General features: G+C 36.4%; 1 protein-coding gene across 4 annotated transcripts in view; it reads right to left on the bottom strand.

Moving 5' to 3' along the window:
• LOC115218122 overlaps positions 1–18,178 on the bottom strand; it is a 225,562-nt gene that overhangs the window by 100,949 nt on the left and 106,435 nt on the right. For all 4 annotated transcript variants that reach the window (XM_029787918.2, XM_036508057.1, XM_036508056.1 and 1 more), the window contains exon 2: positions 12,735–12,864. The gene's annotated coding sequence lies outside the window, so the exon portion shown is untranslated. The remainder of the gene's footprint in view (positions 1–12,734; positions 12,865–18,178) is intronic.

Here is an 18,178-nt window from a genome sequence, read left to right as displayed (position 1 = left end):
ATAAATGTGAATGTGTTTATTGATATGTAGGTGAGTATATGTATGCATGTGTGCATCTGAATATACGTACATATATTTTTAATATATGTGCATATATGTGTGTACAAATCTGCATGTAAGCATATGTGTGTGAATGTGTGTATGTATTGAAACACTCAGTGATGTATGGTATATCAGTAAGTAATTGTATAAGTATGAGCTAATGGATGAATGTATTTTGCATAATGGTACAGTTTGGCATGTGTAGAATAACATGTTGAAACTGAATAAATAAACAGACAATGTGCACATTGCAGCTCACGTCGCACGTGATAACCAAGCAAATTGAAACCATCAGCATTTGTTACTTTCAAAGAAGAAGCCATGGATGTTGTAGCATGGAAATCTAGATTTACTTACGGAGACAGCAACTGAATATCACCTGAGGAGATACACAAAGATCTTCTTATACACGTAAATCGTTACATAATATAATTTAAACTTAACTTTAAATCCTGTATGTATGAGGATCTGTATGTATCGAAACTTTTGTAGTGATTAAAAAGCTGTCTAACCATACTTACTCTTACTTTTTACTTTTTATAAATATATATATACATACACACACACATTATATACATGTGTATATATATATATATATTTATGCTATGTATTAACTTTGTCCATTCATGGTCGGGGGGTGCACATATTTTTTTTTTTTTTTGTGATGAGGAAGAAATCAAAAAGGAGCATGGGACAAAAAGTTTCAGAAACATTGTATCAGATAATGTAGTTTTCGGTAAGAGATTAGATGGCCACATCTGAAATATTCCAAACTATAGGTCTGCTGGTTCAATGATAGAAAGGATTTAAACAATTACATTAAGGCAAATTGATCAGAGTTACATACAGATCAATGAATTCTGCCTTTAGATACAGCTACACAAGTTTTATTGAAGCAGAAATGGGGAAAACTAGATGACAACTAACAACCTATCCAGGTGGAGTTGTGTCACTGTGCAAACTGTGATATGTTTTAATAACTCCCATAACTTAAGCAAGTTGTTGCAGGAAAAACAACAAGAGCAATATAATATATACAGACATCCATTTATCAATTAACATTTAGAAAGTAGTCTCCTTATTGCTTAAAATACTTTCCAACCAATCAACATGAGTAACCTGTACCCATTAATGATATCATGTACCTATAATAATAAAGTGTGTCTATGAGTGTGTCTACACACACACATTTGTGTGTAAACACATGTATGTAAACACACACCTACACACAAATATATATATGTATGTATGTATGTATGTATGTATGTGTGTATATATGTATGCAGATGTACTCTACTTTATTGACTTAAAGGCAATAGATTAGAACAGTTGTCTATAAACATTGGTCAACAGAACATGTTAGAGACGTTAGCAACAAGACACAACAACATTAGTGCCACCTATATACACAGATAACATCAATTCAACAAAACAAAGATTACAACGTTTTGTTGGGTTCTTTTATACTTTTTTAAAAATAAAAACAGGTAAATAAAATAGATAAATTAAATAAATAGAGCTAAAACATAATAAAAACTGCAAGTAAATGTCGCAGAAAATGGCCTTGTGTTAGGAGAATCAATGTATAAAGCTGTGTTAGGAGAAAGTCATGTACAGGAATATTATAACTGCTAAGATCAATACTCTAGTTCAGTGTATTGCATGTATATACAAGCCTGGATTAAAGATCAGCTTCTAGGTTGTTCTTTATTTTTGACTGGCTTTTAGCTTAGAAAGTCTCCAGAAGCTTTATAAACTTGGCCTGTATTTTCTTGATAGCATTGCCATTTATTGTTCACAGCGACATAAATAACTAATGATATTCTATTTGGTAAAAAGTCCCTGCTACTGGTATAAACATTACCCAGAAAGCTAATGGAAGCATATACTCCTGATGGTGGCATAGAATTGATTTAACCATCAAATATCTGTAAACCTTCCCCCACTCACCACCAACCCTACTGTAAAACAAACCTTCGTGCAAAGACAATTGAGAAAGAAAGAGTAAAGGAATGAGTGGATATGTGTGATTGATTATATATATATATATATATATATATATATATAACAGAGTGGATGAGAGGAAGAAATCTATATGGCTGAAAGGTTTTTATGCTAAAATAGTGTAATTATTGTGCAAGTTAGGAAAGCAATAGTAAATCTTGACCTCCAGGAACATGTATTGGGAACAGTGGCTTTTTAATCTGACAAGAATATAAATTACCCAGTGAAAAGGCTGATGGCAGGGACACAAGCAAAATTCCAGTATACAAGTGAAATAATGGTTGCTGTGACTCAGACATTTACACAGTTATGGTTCAATATATCAACTAACTAATTGATATTATAAAAGTGCTTACTGATGTTTTCTAATCAATTAATTTTCTTCCCAATATTTAAAGCTGATGAGGAGCAGTGAAGCAGTGGAAATGGCAGCTGGCCAAATTAAAGCATAGAATAGACAGCATTTAGTTTTGGAAGAGAACATTCCAAGCTCAAATTCTGCTAGAGATGACTTTTATTGTTTATCGACCTAAATGTTTGGTGGGAAGGTGGAGAGGAGATGAAAGGGGCAATAATCACAGTAATTATTATATTAATTAATACAGTAGAGAGAATGATCAACATTATAATTTTAATTTCTGTCATATCTGATTTTTGTCTTATATTCCATTCAACTTCATCAAACAGGTGGGGCCAAGGTGGGAAGAAATAACATTCATGAACTAGAAGAAACAACCATATTCCACAAGTAGTCCAGTACCTAAACTATTGTGCCAATACTCTTCAATAGATAGTCCCATACCTCTACTATTGGTGTTATACACACTCTTCAATAGATAGTTCAATACCTGTATTACTAGTGCTATATGCCACAATAGATAGTTCAATATTTCAGTTATTGGTGCTATCATAGACACATCCCACCAACTATACTACCATGAAAAGCAATGACAGGGGTGGTCATAGTGGTAGTGTTAATAGAAATGATAAAAATGATGTTGAAAACAATACACATTTAAAGTTATTTTCAAACTGTTAAAGTCTAAATTCAAACTCTGCCAAAATTGATTTTGTTTTTGTTGTTGTGAGGTGAATAAACAAATAGCAAAGTTAAACATTAGTACACTCTACCTCTAAGACAACAATTGCATTATATTTTCCACCTCTACAGATGATATCTATACCATATATTCCATTTCTAAAGATAACATATATTACATATATTCCATCTCAATAGATGACACATTACATGTTCCATCTCCACAGACGTAATATCATACATTCCATCTTTACAGATAACAGCTGTACTATATACACTATCTCTACAGATGATATTTCTATCATATATTTTACCTCTACATATGACAGTAGCATTATAAATTCTGCCTCTACAGATCCGAGTTTTACACAATTATTTTAAACTGATTCAGAAGAAATTTTCCAATAATCTCAGGAATTTACAAACTACAAAAATATTATTTGAGCAAATCACAATTTATTTATAATTATTATAATTATCATCATTATTATTAGGTGATGAGACAGCAGAATTGTTAGCATGTCAGGCAAAATGCTTTGCAGCATTTCATCCGTCTTCACACTCTGAGTTCAAATTCCACCTAGGTTTGCTTAGCTTTCATCCTTTCAGGGATGATAAATGATAAAGTACCAGTTAAGCACAGAGGTTGATGTAATCGACTTACTCCCTCCCGTGAACTTGTACCAAAATTTGAAATCATCATCATCATCATTATTATTATATACAAGGTGGAAAGCTGGCAGAATTGTTAGCATGCTGGGAAAAATGCTTAGTGGCATTTCTTCTGGCTTTATGTTCTGAGTTCAAGGTTGACTTTGCCTTTCAACCTTTCAAAGTCAATAAAATAAGTAACAGTTGAGCACTGGGGATAATGTAATTGACAATCCCTCTACCCACAAATATCAGGTTCCATGTCTATCATCTAAAGACTTATTAAAGGCAGCAAGCTGGTAGAATTGTTAGCATGTCAGGGAAAATGCTTAATGACATTTCTATCTACTCTTTAACTACTGAGTTCAGATAACACAGAGGTCAACTTTGCCAGTCATCTTTCAAGGATAATAAAATACATACCAGTCAAGTACTAAAGTCAATGTAATCAACTTAACCCTTTCCTTAAAATTGCTAGCCTTGTGCCAAAATTTGAAACCATTTTTTTTTATGAACATTGGTTTAATAAAACTATGAAAATTTTATTATTAACAGGTTTTTCTAGATGAAAATTATTCCTATTTGGATCTTGGTAACATTAACAAGTTTACCTCAGTAGCTGGTGGGGACAGAAGGTCGGCTTTAAACATTATTTTTCTTTTTTTTTGGAAGTTTATCATGTTTACGATGATTTTCAATATGACTTCCTCTACCAGAAGAGCAATAAGAGATAATAGCAAGAAAGGGAGTAGCACTCAACATGTTCCTTTGAAAGAAAACAGCTAGTTAATCTTTAAACTAAAGAATACAAATTTTAAAAGAAAACGGAAAATGATGATAAAACAAACAAAAAGATTACCAAGTCAGACAGATTTTAAAAGCTGAAAGCACAAAATAAACTGACGTAACAAGACACACTGAAACACACACACATGCACATACATGTACACAACAAACATACACACACATATACAAAGCAACAAAATGACTGAATAGAAAAGGCAACAAAATGATTGAAAAGGTAGCAATGAGAAAACAAGGCATGCATTTCCAGCTTCATTGAAGCTACTTTAAACAGATAGCCCTAAATATCAATTATCTGCATGAGAAAAAGTTAGCAGCACAGAGATATATAACAAGAGGAAGTGCATTAATTATATATGTGCATTTTGCAAAACACAGGATCTTTTCATATGCCCTAGAAAGAGCAATTGCAGGCAAGCTTAGGTGATGGGTTGGGGTTTTGATATCTATCATTATCAAACAAGAAACAATGAGATCATATGTGTAATATTCAAGACAGACACCAAACAGATGAAGCTTGTGCATTATACATCTATCCAGAAAATCATTTTCCAAGGGACTATAACACATAATTAATAGTAAAGGATATTTGCAAAGTTATTGACCACTGACTTACTGTCACCTTCATAGAACATATATAGGTGGATGATCAGTACTGACAGGAATTTTGGTGATATGATGCTTATATAGAAGAGCTAATGACCCCACAAATTACTAAACAATTCCAGAGTTGTACCTAGTAGTAGTAGCTGTAAAAAAAGCTTTATTGCTGGTCATTCAGTGGGTAGATAACCCAGCTGCTACACACGCAGAAGTAAAGATCATTTAAAAGCAGGAAAAGTTTAAAAAAAAAAAGAGCAGGTTAAGGAGGTTGCTGTACCAAGGAGAACAACTGGTACAGTTCTGGAAGCATCAAAGGAGATTGCCACATCTTTAGTTCCAAGAGATGAGCAGAACACTGAGGACCCAATATCAACTATAATAAGCCCTATCAACTCATTGTCTTGTGATAAAGAAGAGTAAATAGAAAGCGAACAAGGCTGGCAGACTGGTAAATGGGAAGGACAAGGAAAATAAAACACCCCTACCCCCAAAAGACAATATATCTCAAGAGAATGGAATCAAAAATCAATGCGAAGAAGTCCCAAGAAGCCCCCCCTCCCCCCTCGTGTTGAATCAAAGTTCATAATTCTTCACAAACTGAATAACTGATAGAATTACTAACAGAAACAAAAAATAAAAAAAAAAACAAAAGGTAAAATTATAATTTTGCTTCAGTTATGTGTTTTTTGTGAATGTATCTTTTATTCCATGTTTTATTTATCAAATCAACTTCTAATATATTGATTGTATAATACCCTTGCCCTAGTTTTTATATAACTTTGTCTTGTCCATTGGCACATGTTTTTGTAAACCTCCCACCCCCAGGTTATAATACATGTAGTATACATCACCTCTTGTGGTGTAAACAGAAAAGACTACTACTATTATCATAATTATTGTTGTGGTATTTTGAGACAGCTGGATGTATTTTATGTAACTCTCTCATATTTGAAGAGACTGTGACTTTATTCAAGCCATTGGAAGAGTAATAGCAGGCAATACAAGCCAACTTGTGGAATAATATTTCTTCCTTGTTAGTCAAGGAAGAGACAATGGAACCCTATGTGGAATATTAAAAACAAGATGACCTAGAGTGTCACCCACCAAGAAACTCATGCCACAATACATGAAACAGCATAATACAAGGTTATGGTAAAAGGTATTGGTAATGGCACTCATCTTTGTTATCACTAGTTATCACTTTTATAATGAAGTACATGCAGGAGGTAAGTACCAAAAATAACATTATCAGATGGAGGTTACTATGGGTATACAAATTTTAACCATCATGGGAGCACTAAGAAAAACTATGAGAGGGGTGGAGAAGGGCAGAACATCCAGTTGTAACAGTTGTGTTTGCAAGAGCTACAAGAGTGTTTTCTGATTCAAAGAATTAGAAACAAAGAGACAACAGCAGAATAACAACAGCATGTCTTTTGGGGCTAAAGTTCCCATAGCATCACTTGTCCAAGCTCTAGAAAAGATGAGGAAGATCATTGCAGTCTCTGTCCCAGAAACTGACAGGGTTGAATCTCTCTTTCACATTAGTACAACCCTTCTACTTATGAGGGCTGAGAGCAAATGAAACAGAAAAAAAGAGGAGAAAAGAAAAAAGAAAGATGAATTCAACCTGAAGGTATCTAACATACTGGAATTGGGACCTGCCCCCACCCAACTTCACAGTGATCTAATATAATAACTACAAACTACTAAATTAATGTTTGATCTAGAGGAAGATATTCCAATAAATATATTAATGGAGCACAAGATGGGGTAATAGCACCAGGAAACTTCTTTAAATGATTAGGGATAAAAAACAGCTTTGATTTCCTGCTGATGCCAGAAGGCAAAATGAAGGCATTGAAAATGAGAGGAATAAACTGCCTTGGCTAGTTGCATGCACCTGGCTGGTTCCCTGCACTTGGTTGCAAGATCAACCCTAACTGAGTAAGCCTATGATAAAAGGCATCCCAGCCATGTCCATGCCATATTTTTCTATATCAGGGACTACATTGATCAAACTGTCCTTCTTATTTAAGACAACAGAATATGAGAAACATTTGACTGCTGTCTGGCAGGTTGTGCATCCTGAGTTAAGGAGAATGTTGTCAGAGTGGACACAAAACTGCAGTACATGAAGTTTTTAAGTTCAAACCCATCACAGATATTCTTTTGTGTATCTGAGCAGAGTATTTTATTCTACATAACCTCAGTTCACCAAACTTTTGCAAACAACAACCTAATTATAAGGTGTGAGAAAGGTTAATAGTGATGGTCATCTGTTTCTGATAATGAGACATTAAACAAAAACTTTACTAAACTAATATATGGAGTAAATTAATTCTTATTTCTTTTCTTTTTCTAAATTATTCACTAGATTTCTTAATTCCAAACCACCACCTGACAACTTAAAATCTCCCTATTATTTCTCACCAAAGGACATATGAAGGTGTCCCTCTTTGTCTCCTCCTCATCTTCTGTCTATCTTTCAATATACACACACACACAACTCTCTATTGAGGTGAATCCAATTTCTGCCGTAGTGTTTCAACAACAATTATTTGCAGTGTCATATGAAAATGTCACTGTTATTTATGACATATTTCATATCAGTTATGTTCGTATGAATAAAAGATTATCGTTATTAAATTTTTATTTATAAACACATATTCTAAGTTCACAACATAAGCAGTTTCAATTTCCCTCTCTGTTGCACAGATACACACATTACATATCATATATTCGTTTAAGAAACAGATTGGGTTTATTTACATTTCTGAAGAAAAAATGGTACCCTTCCCCTCACCCCTAACCCTAACCTTAACCCTAACCCTAACTTTAACCCTAACTCTAAACCTAACACAGATTGAAATGCAATAGATCGATACTAGGGTCATAATTATGGGTGGACACTTAAGAGGGAACGGTTTTGTTATCCAGCACTGTTTACGAGTGACCCCTCAGTTTATGGCCACAGGGTATCTTTTTTTCTCATAAATAACAGTGACATTTTCATATGATACCGCAAATAATTGTTGTTGACACACTACGGCAGAAACTGAATTCACCTCAATAGACGTCACTGATTGGTTGAAATTGCTGAAATGCAAGAAATTAAACAACAAATAGCTTACAAACTACAGAATTTTCTCGAGAAAGCCAAGAGAAAAAGATGTTATATAAACACATTCTACCAGTATACGAAGTTTAAAAGTGTTTAGTTACAAAGAAATTATTTTTAAAATCTGCCGGTCAAAGTGAAAAGATCCAATGTAACACTGTGATAAAAGTGTAATTATGTGTGATATGTGATAATGTGTGATAATGTATTAATGTTTATTCATGTGTAATAATGCATGTAAGTGCATCGTAAATATATGATAATGCATAATATCACCAATAGAAATATTATTATTTCTAAGTCTCTCTAAAGGAGATTACGGCAGCGGTACTGGATATTAATAGTTATTGCCAAGCTAATATGGCAGTCCATAAATATAGGACAAAAGCTGACATTCATTAGCTCTAAGAGGCCATCACTTCTAGCTAGCTATATGACACACAAACCTGTGTTCATTATAACCTTCGAACAGGGGAGGTCAGCAGCTTCCCCTTGCTGGTCAGCGGAATTTGAACTTAGAACATAATGGCAAACAAATTACCGCTAAGCATTTCACCCGATGTGCTAACGTTTCTGCCAGCTCACCGCCTTTCTTTCTGTTTCTATTTACCAAATCCACTCACAAGGCCTTGGTTAACCCAAAGCTATAATAAAAGACACTTGCCTAAGGTGCTGCACAGTGAGACTGAACCTTAAACCACATGATTGGGAAGCAAACTTCCTAACCACACAGCCACACTTGCATGATAAGACATGATAATGTGTGATAATATGTGGTAATATGTGTAAATATGCATAGAGTTAAAGTAACATTGACAACTACTCAGAACTAAAAACAAAACTGTAAATATGTCTTGCAAACTGTGCTACATATTAGTGTGTTGCAAATTATATTTCCAATTTGGCAATTATATTGATCTAAAATAATAATTAATGCACAACAACTGGTGCATTCATATATGCAACAGGTGGAAATGCAGGTGGTGCAGCAAGCAGAGCTGATAGGATGCTGGCAAGTGAAGTGAAGCAGAGTCATTCATATAAACAATATTGATATTCTGTAACAGAAGGGAAATGGATGGGGTGGAGATGTTAGTGCCTTATACATGATCGACAAATAATGAGAAGTATTTAAGAGAAAGTCAAACCTCTTTAATTTATGACAACAAATCATGTAAAATATTTACATAGGAGAAAAATATTAATGAGGTAGAATAGATATTGCGTAGAGTATAGTGCTACTGAGGTTCTGATAGTGTGTGTGAGTATGTATGTGTGTGTGTGTGTGTGTGTGTGTGTGTGTGTGCATGCATGTGTGTGTGTGTGCGTGCATGAGCAGAGTAAGGCAAAACAGCATTGTACAGATTCTACTGTGTCTGTGTCTGGTGTGTTTGCCAATGTACTTGTGTGTATGCGTGTGTACAGATGTATGTATGTGCTCATGTGTATAGGTCAACCTGTATATGTGAACTTATATATAAGCGTTTGTGTGTGTCTACATTAAAATGCGTATATGTCTGTGCATGTATGTATACCTAGATGTAAATGCGTATACTGGTAATCATGTCAAATGTTAATTAAATGTCTAATTAATGTCAAAAATAAATATTTTTGAAATATCTGAAATGAGTTATTGCTAATAGGATTATAATTTTTCAGAATATTACCGTCAGCTTAGGTTGTAATCCAGCCTAGTACTAAAGATGACTAGTTCTAATCCAGTCTGAGACTGTACATATTCAGGAGTAAGACATCTGATATTGATGAGATATTACACTGAGTGAAACAGTGTAGATAGAAGTATACAAGCTAGGTATGTCAAGATCTAATTCAGAATGGTGCTGTGTACACATCAAGGATTAATTCATCTAACGACAATAGAAGATCAAATCAACTGAAGTAAAATATAGGTAGAAACATGCTCTAAATATTACTAGTTGTAATCTATAATGGTATTGTGAACACATACAAGAATAAGATACCTGATGATGATGAGAGATCAAACTAACAGGACTGCAATGTAAAAAGAATCATTGATTCCAATTTTGGAGCAGGGACAGAGCCGTTTAAGTTGATCCCAGTGCTCCACTGGTACTTATTTTATTAACCACAAAAGGATGAAAGGCAAAGTGAAATAGAAATGTTAATCTCAAATTTTGGCACAAGGTTAGCAATTTTGAAGAAAGAGGGTAAGTTGATTAAATCGACCCAAGTACTCAACTGGTACTTATCTTATTGACCCTGAAAGGATGAAAGGCAAGGTCAACCTCAGCAGAATTTTAACATTAAGACAGACAAAATATCACTAAGCATTTTGCCCAGCATGCTAATGATTCTGCCAGCTCACTACCTTAATGTAAATAGAAATATTGGTTTCCAATTTTGGCACATGACCTGCAGGTTTGAGGAAGGCATAAGTCAATAACATCAACTCCAGTGCTCAACTGGTACTTATTTTATCGACCATGAAAGGATGCAAGGCAGTCAACCTCAGCTGAATTTGTACTCAGACGGACAAAATACTGCAAAACATTTTGCCCAGCATGCTAATGATTCAGCCAGCTCACTGCCTTAGTTGTAAATAGAAATATTAATATTATTTATCATCTCTAAATATGTAGTTTATAAACACACAATATCACCATCATTGTTTTAATGTCCACTTTTCTATGCTTGCATGGGCTGGTCGGAATTTATTGAGGCAGATATTTTGGGTCAGTTGCCCTTGTTATGACCAATCTTCGCTTGCTTCTAAGAAAGGCTAGACAGGTTTTGCAGAATACTGGAAATGGATTATACCATTTGGATGATGGTAACTTTCACTTACAAGTATTGCAAAACAAAAGGACACTAATACACACATGTGTGTGTGTGTGTGTGTGTGTGTGTGTGAGTGTGTATGTATCTATGCATATATGTAAACATACACAATAGTGTTTTTCAGTTTCTGTGTACCAAACTACTCACAAAGCTCTAGTAGAAGACAGTTGTTAAAGGTGCTATGGAAGTATCTTCCACTTTACCCCCAGACCCACCAATCAAGAATAATATATATAATTATATTTGAAGTGTTATTTAAAATTCTCAGTTCAGTAAGTATTTCTCTAAAGATATAATGACGTTAAAAATATTTTGTACACATTAAATATTTTGTTTATATATTGGAGGTCTGAATCAATGAATGAGCATCTATGTTGTTACTCACTCACCTGAAAATAAAAACTAAATATTTTTCAAGTGACACATTACTGTCTTAAAAATATGGAATGATACATTAGATGATGTGATTTTATGCTATTTCTGAATAAAAGAAGAGATAGTACCAGCTGGAATATATTTGAGTTAGGCCTGCTACAGCATGGTTGAAATGGACTTAAACAACAATAAGAGCAATAACAAATATGAGACAATTTTATATGAGGTGAACCTTGTGGCATTTGTTCTGGCTTTTTGCAATCAAAGTTCAAATCCTACCAGCATCAACTTAGCTTTTCATTCTTTTGTTGTTGATAAAATAAGGTACCTGTCCAGAGTAATGAACTGAAAGAACTATAAGAACATCAGATGAGACAGCTTCTGATATTTCTTCTACACTTTTGATTAGTAGGGACTTAACCCTTTGAATACCAACCTGCCTGAGACCACCCTAAGTTCTATAACATAAACTTACTGTTCTATATTTAAGAGATGAGGAATTATGTACATCATTTACATTATTTACATTTGACAGATATTTGTCCTCGTCTTGTTTGTTGTTAACACAACATTTTGGCTGATATACCCTCCAGCCTTCATCAGGTATTTTGGGGAAATTTTGAACCTGAGTTCTCATTCCTAAGGTATTTTTCTATGTTGTTATTATTATTATTATTATTGTTATTATTATTATTCAGGTCACTGTCTGGAATCGAACTCCAAATCTTGGGGTTAAGAGGGTGGGCTACTAACACCAAGATACCGAGTTCGATTCCAGGTAGTGACCTGAATGACAACAACAACAACAACAGCAGCAACAACAACAACATCGAAAAATACCTTAGGAATGAGAACCCAGGTTCGAAATTTCCTCAAGACACCTGATGAAGGCTGGAGGGTATATCAGATGAAACGTGTTAACAACAAACAAGATGAGGACAAATATCTGTCAATTGTAAATAATAAACTTACTGTTTTAAAGTGGTCTAAATAATGAACTTCCATCAAAATTTCATGTTAATTTGTTTCAGTCCCCAGCTTAATAATGAGAATATTTTACTACCTTCTTCATTATTCTAAAAATTAATTGAAACAAAGGCAGCATATGTTAAGAGGAATATGGTAACAATGGGGATACTCCTGACACAGCAGCACTACAACATCCTTGGGTCTATTTAGCAGGCCAAGTCTCAGAGACCCTGAAAAAATAAAGGGTCATAGAAGCAGCCTTCCCTCTTTGAATAAGGATTAAAAACAATACAGCAAATAACTTACTTCATAGCCAGGAATTCAGCTTTCTGGAGTTTCTGTAATGTTTCTTGGAAATGCCACAGGCTACTTGGTTGACAAACAAGTTACACACCTACTACTTAGTTATGAGGACATTGATAAGGATGTGATCCAGCTGTGAAAAGAAAAAGCAAGTATTTCAGGAATGGTCAAATATCAAAATTTTGAAAGATCATTCTATAAAGTATATATAAAACATTATATCTATTGAGGTATACTCAACGATGTACCTATAAAATGTACACACCATATTCACATTATACATTGGGGTACATTCCACAAAATGTTTATAAAACATATGAGCCTATATACATTATACACTGGGGTACAATCAGAAAAATACTTGAAACATTCTGACATCAAACCATTTATTATGACAGGCCTGTACATCATACTAATGATCTATAATGTAGCCACAACCCCACAATTCAACCTCAGGTGAGGACTACAATTTACTTCATCAATAATGAAAAGCAAACTTTATAAAATAAAGGGATGTTGCCAATTACTTAATTAACCTAAGATATCATATCAAGCAGTCTACTGCTTCTGTCATCTACTCTTCAGCAATGATTTTGGAGGTTTCACATTTAAGGGGACAGGTATTATTAATGTAATACTCATCAAGAAATTTGATGAGAGGGAGGAGGAGCTTCAGACGTCAGACATAGAAGGTAGCTGGGAATTCCTACGGGACAGCTTGTTGAGTGCCACAGACCAAGTCTGTGGATGGTGCAAAGTCCCTTCCAGACCTAGAATTACGTGGTGGTGGAATAGTGCAGTAGATAAAGCCATCTGTGAAAAGAGACGGGCCTGGAAAGCCTGGAAGGATGGGGGCAGCAGGGAACTGTACCAGATAGCCAAAAGGGAGGCTGGGCGGCAGGTCTACATTGCCAAAGATGTAGCAGAAAAGAAGAAGTTTGCCAATGTCCAGCGTCGCGAGGATCAAAGAGCTGAAGTATTTCGGATTGCCAGACAGTGTGTCAGAGAAAATAGCGATGTTATAGGAGAGAAATGTGTCCGCATGGATGATGGGGCACTTGCTTTTACTACTAGTGAAAAGAAAGAGGCTTGGAGAAGCCATTATGAAAGACTGCTGAATGAGGAGAATGAATGGGAGGAGGAGAGCCTGCCAAATGTTGACCCAGTAGAGGGACCAGCTACCCGAATAGACAGCTCCCTTGTAGATAAGGCAATTAAGGATATGAAACCAGGCAAAGCCCCTGGCCTATCAGGAATCACTGCTGAGATGCTTAAAACAGCTGGCTATGTGGGCTATGCCATAGTCACCCGCATTGTAGACCAGGTAGTTCACAATGGAGTCATACCCAATGACTGGTGCAGCAGCACCATAGTCAACTGCTACAAGGGTAAGGGTGATGCTCTAGATAGAAATAACTACAGAGGCATCAAACTGTTGGACCAGGTGATGAAGGTCTCAGAGAAGGTCATAACCAATCTCATTAGGGAGAGAATTTGTTTAGATGAAATGCAGTTCGGTTTTGTACCAGGTAGAAGCACCACTGATGCTATATTCCTGGTCCGACAACTGCAGGAGAAGTACCTAGCTAAAGATAAACCCCTCTACATAGCTTTTGTAGACTTGGAGAAAGCCTTTGACAGGGTTCCCCGTTCCCTTATCTGGTGGTCGATGCGGAAACTGGAGATTGAAGAATGGCTAATAAGGGCTGTACAGGCTCTATACAGAGAGGCTGTCAGCAAGGTTAGGATTGGCAACGAATATAGTGAAGAATTCCGGGTAGAAGTAGGTGTGCACCAGGGCTCAGCCCTCAGTCCCCTTTTATTCATCATAGTCCTTCAGGCAATAACAGAGGAATTCAAAACGGGATGCCCCTGGGAGCTCCTCTATGCCGATGACCTAGCTCTCATAGCAGAATCACTACCGGAACTAGAAGAGAAATTTCGGGTGTGGAAGCAAGGGTTGGAATCAAAGGGCCTTAGAATAAATGTAGCAAAGACCAAAGTATTAGTAAGCAACAAGAGGTACTCAGCACACATCCCCTCGGGTAGGTGGCCCTGCTCAACCTGTAGGAAAGGTACAGGTAGAAACTCCATAAGATGCACCAATGTAAGTTATGGACACATAAAAGGTGGCAGCAACATTAAAGGGAAATTAACAGATAAGATAGCTTTCATGTGCGGCAGATGCACAGGGACAATAGACACAACAGACACTCAGAAAACAGATTCCATCACACTCCAGGGAGAGAAACTAGAAGTAGTTGATAGTTTCCGCTACCTGGGTGACCAAGTTAGTAGCGGAGGTGGATGCACAGAGAGTATCACCACTAGAATACGAATAGCCTGGGCAAAGTTCAGAAAGCTCCTACCCCTACTGGCAACAAAAGGTCTCTCCCTCAGAGCAAAAGGTAGATTGTATGATGCATGTGTGCGAACTGCCATGCTTCACGGTAATGAAACATGGGCTGTGACTGCAGAAGACATGCGTAGACTTGAAAGAAATGAAGCTAGCATGATCCGCTGGATGTGTAGTGTCAGTGTGCACGCAAAACAGAGTGTAAGTATCTGAGAGAAATGCTGGATATAAGAAGCATCAGATGTGGTGTGCAAGAGCGACGCTTGCGATGGTATGGTCATGTGCTGCGGATGGATGAAGAGAGATGTGTGAAGAAGTGCCACTCCCAAACAGTTGAAGGTATCAGGGGGAGAGGTAGACCCAGGAAGACATGGGATGAGGTGGTCAAGCATGACCTCAGAACATTGGGCCTCACTGAGGCAATGGCGAAGGACCGAGATCTCTGGAGATATGCTGTGACTACAAAGACCGGGCTGCTTTCTGCAGCAATTCCACATACCCCCTACCCATTCTAAGTACCCCGGATCCCCAAAGTACCCTGGATCCCCAAAGTACCCCGATCCCCAAAGTACCCCGGACCTCGTTGCCCCCGTGCCGCTGACACGTTAAAATGCTCGAACCGATCGTGACGATGCCAGACCCTCCGGCCCCTGTGCAGGTGGCACGTAAAAAGCACCCAATCCACTCACGGAGTGGTTGGCGTTAGGAAGGGCATCCAGCCGTAGAAACTCTGCCAGATTCAGACTGGAGCCTGGAGCGGCCCCTGGCTTCCCAGACCCGGTCGAACCGTCCAACCCGTGCTAGCGCGGAAAGCGGACGTTAAACGATGATGATGATTATGATGATGATGATGATATAGGACATAAACAACCAGAACAAATACTGCAAGGCATTTTTTCCAACATTCTAATGATTGAGTCATTATTGCCTTTATAATAATCATGATAATAATTCTTTCTAATTTTAGCACAAGACCAGCAATTTGAGGAGAGAGGCTAAGTTGATTACATCAACCCCCAGTACTTGAGAGGTATTTTATTTTATTGGCCCCCCCAAAACATGAATGGTAGGATTTAACCTCAGAATATAAAGAGTTGGAAGAAATGCAACAGTGTTTTGTCCAATGTACTAATGATTTTGCTAGCGTTTCTACTGAAGTAATAAGGCCTGAAATTTTAGGGGGGGGGGGGGGGGGGGAGCAAGTCGATACACTGATCCCAGCTCTTAACTGGTGCTTAGTTCAACAAAAAGATGAAAGGTAAAATTGACTCCAACAAAATTTTAATTCAGAACATCAAGAGGGATTAAATGCTGCTCAGCATTTTACCTGGTGTGCTAATGATTCGATCAACTCATCACCATAATAATAATAATAATATTAATCCTTTCTATGATAGGCACAAGGCCTGAAATTTATGCGGAGTGGGTTAGTCAGTTATATCAATCCCAGATGAAATACTGCTGAACATTTTATCTAGCATGCTAACAATTCGGTTACCTAACCACCATAAGAACAATAATGGTTTCAAATTTTGGTACAAGGTCAGGTTTGGGGGAGGGTGCACATCAATTATATGAACACCAGTGATCAGAAGGTACTTATTTCATCGACACTGAAAGGATGAAAGGCAAAGTGAACCTCAGGGGAATTTGAACTCAGAATATAAAGATGACCGAAATGCTGCTAAGCATTTTGGCCGGCCTGCTAAACATTTTTTCAACTCACCACCATGATGATGATGATGATGATTATGATTCACATCAATATGGTAGGGATGTAAGATGTATTGTGTTATTTTTTATTTTTTCAATGTATAAAATATGAAATATGGAAGATATAGAAAGACACACAGATAAAAGAAATGGAACACAGCTGTTCTTAAGAATAAATAGTATTCTGGAAAAGTTTTCCTGCTGGAAGCCAACAGATATTCTATCAAAGAGAAGACTTCTTTCCCATCTTCTAATCACCATGGAACCACACTTAAACACTAGTTCCTACAACGAGTCTTTCATAGACTCAAAGAAACCTTGGCACTTTGATTTACAGCAGAACCAAGCCGATATACTCCCAAAAGGTTTTGGCTGTTCTGAGAAACATGGTAATAGTTGAAACAACACCAAGAATGTCGTAAACCTGATTAAATATACCGCACTGAGTTTAATATGTGAAAAACAAGAATTGTCTGTGTATTGTTATGTACAGGAATTTTAACAAAAGGTGAGGAAAAAAGAATTTATTTTCATTGAAATAAGATTTTCTCCATCCTTTGTTTTCTCATTTCATTGGCCTGCTGTTTTAACAAATAAATATTATCACAGCACGCTACCAAGAGATTTGGGAATAATATGTATATATATATATTATGTACACGTATAAATAATATGTGTATATATATATATATATACACACACACACACACATATATATACATATATATATATATACATATCTTTCTCTTCTATTTTCTCTTTTACTTGTTTCAGTCATTTGATTATGGCCATGCTGGAGCACTGCCTTTTGTCGAGCAAATTGACCCCAGGACTTCTTATTCTTTGGAAGCCTAGTACTTTTTCTATAAGTCTCTTTCACTGAACCGCTAAGTTACGGGGTCGTAAACACACCAGCATCGGTTGTCAAGCGATGTTGGGGGCGACAAACACAGACACACTAACACACACATACACACATATATATATACATATATATATGTATATATATATATATATTTATATATATATATAAAATAGCCTTCTTTCAGTTTCCGTCTACCAAATCCACTCACAAGGCTTTGCTCGGCCCTAGGCTATAATAGTAGAAGACATTTGCCCAAGGTGACACGAAGTGGGAATGAACCTGGGACCATGTGGTTGGTAAGCAAGCTACTTAGCACACACCCATTCCTGCACATATATATATATATATATATATATATATATATATATATATGTAAATATATATGTTTATATATGAGTGGCTGTGTGGTAAGTAGCTTGTCTACCAACCACATGGTTCCGGGTTCAGTCCCACTGCGTGGCACCTTGGGCAAGTGTCTTCTACTATACCCTCGGGCTGACCAAAGCCTTGTGA

The sequence above is a fragment of the Octopus sinensis genome, linkage group LG12, assembly GCF_006345805.1.
Source record: "Octopus sinensis linkage group LG12, ASM634580v1, whole genome shotgun sequence".
NCBI classification, from domain to species: domain Eukaryota; kingdom Metazoa; phylum Mollusca; class Cephalopoda; order Octopoda; family Octopodidae; genus Octopus; species Octopus sinensis.
The sequence above is the reverse complement of the archived record's forward strand: the minus strand, read 5'-3'. Positions and strand labels throughout refer to the sequence as shown.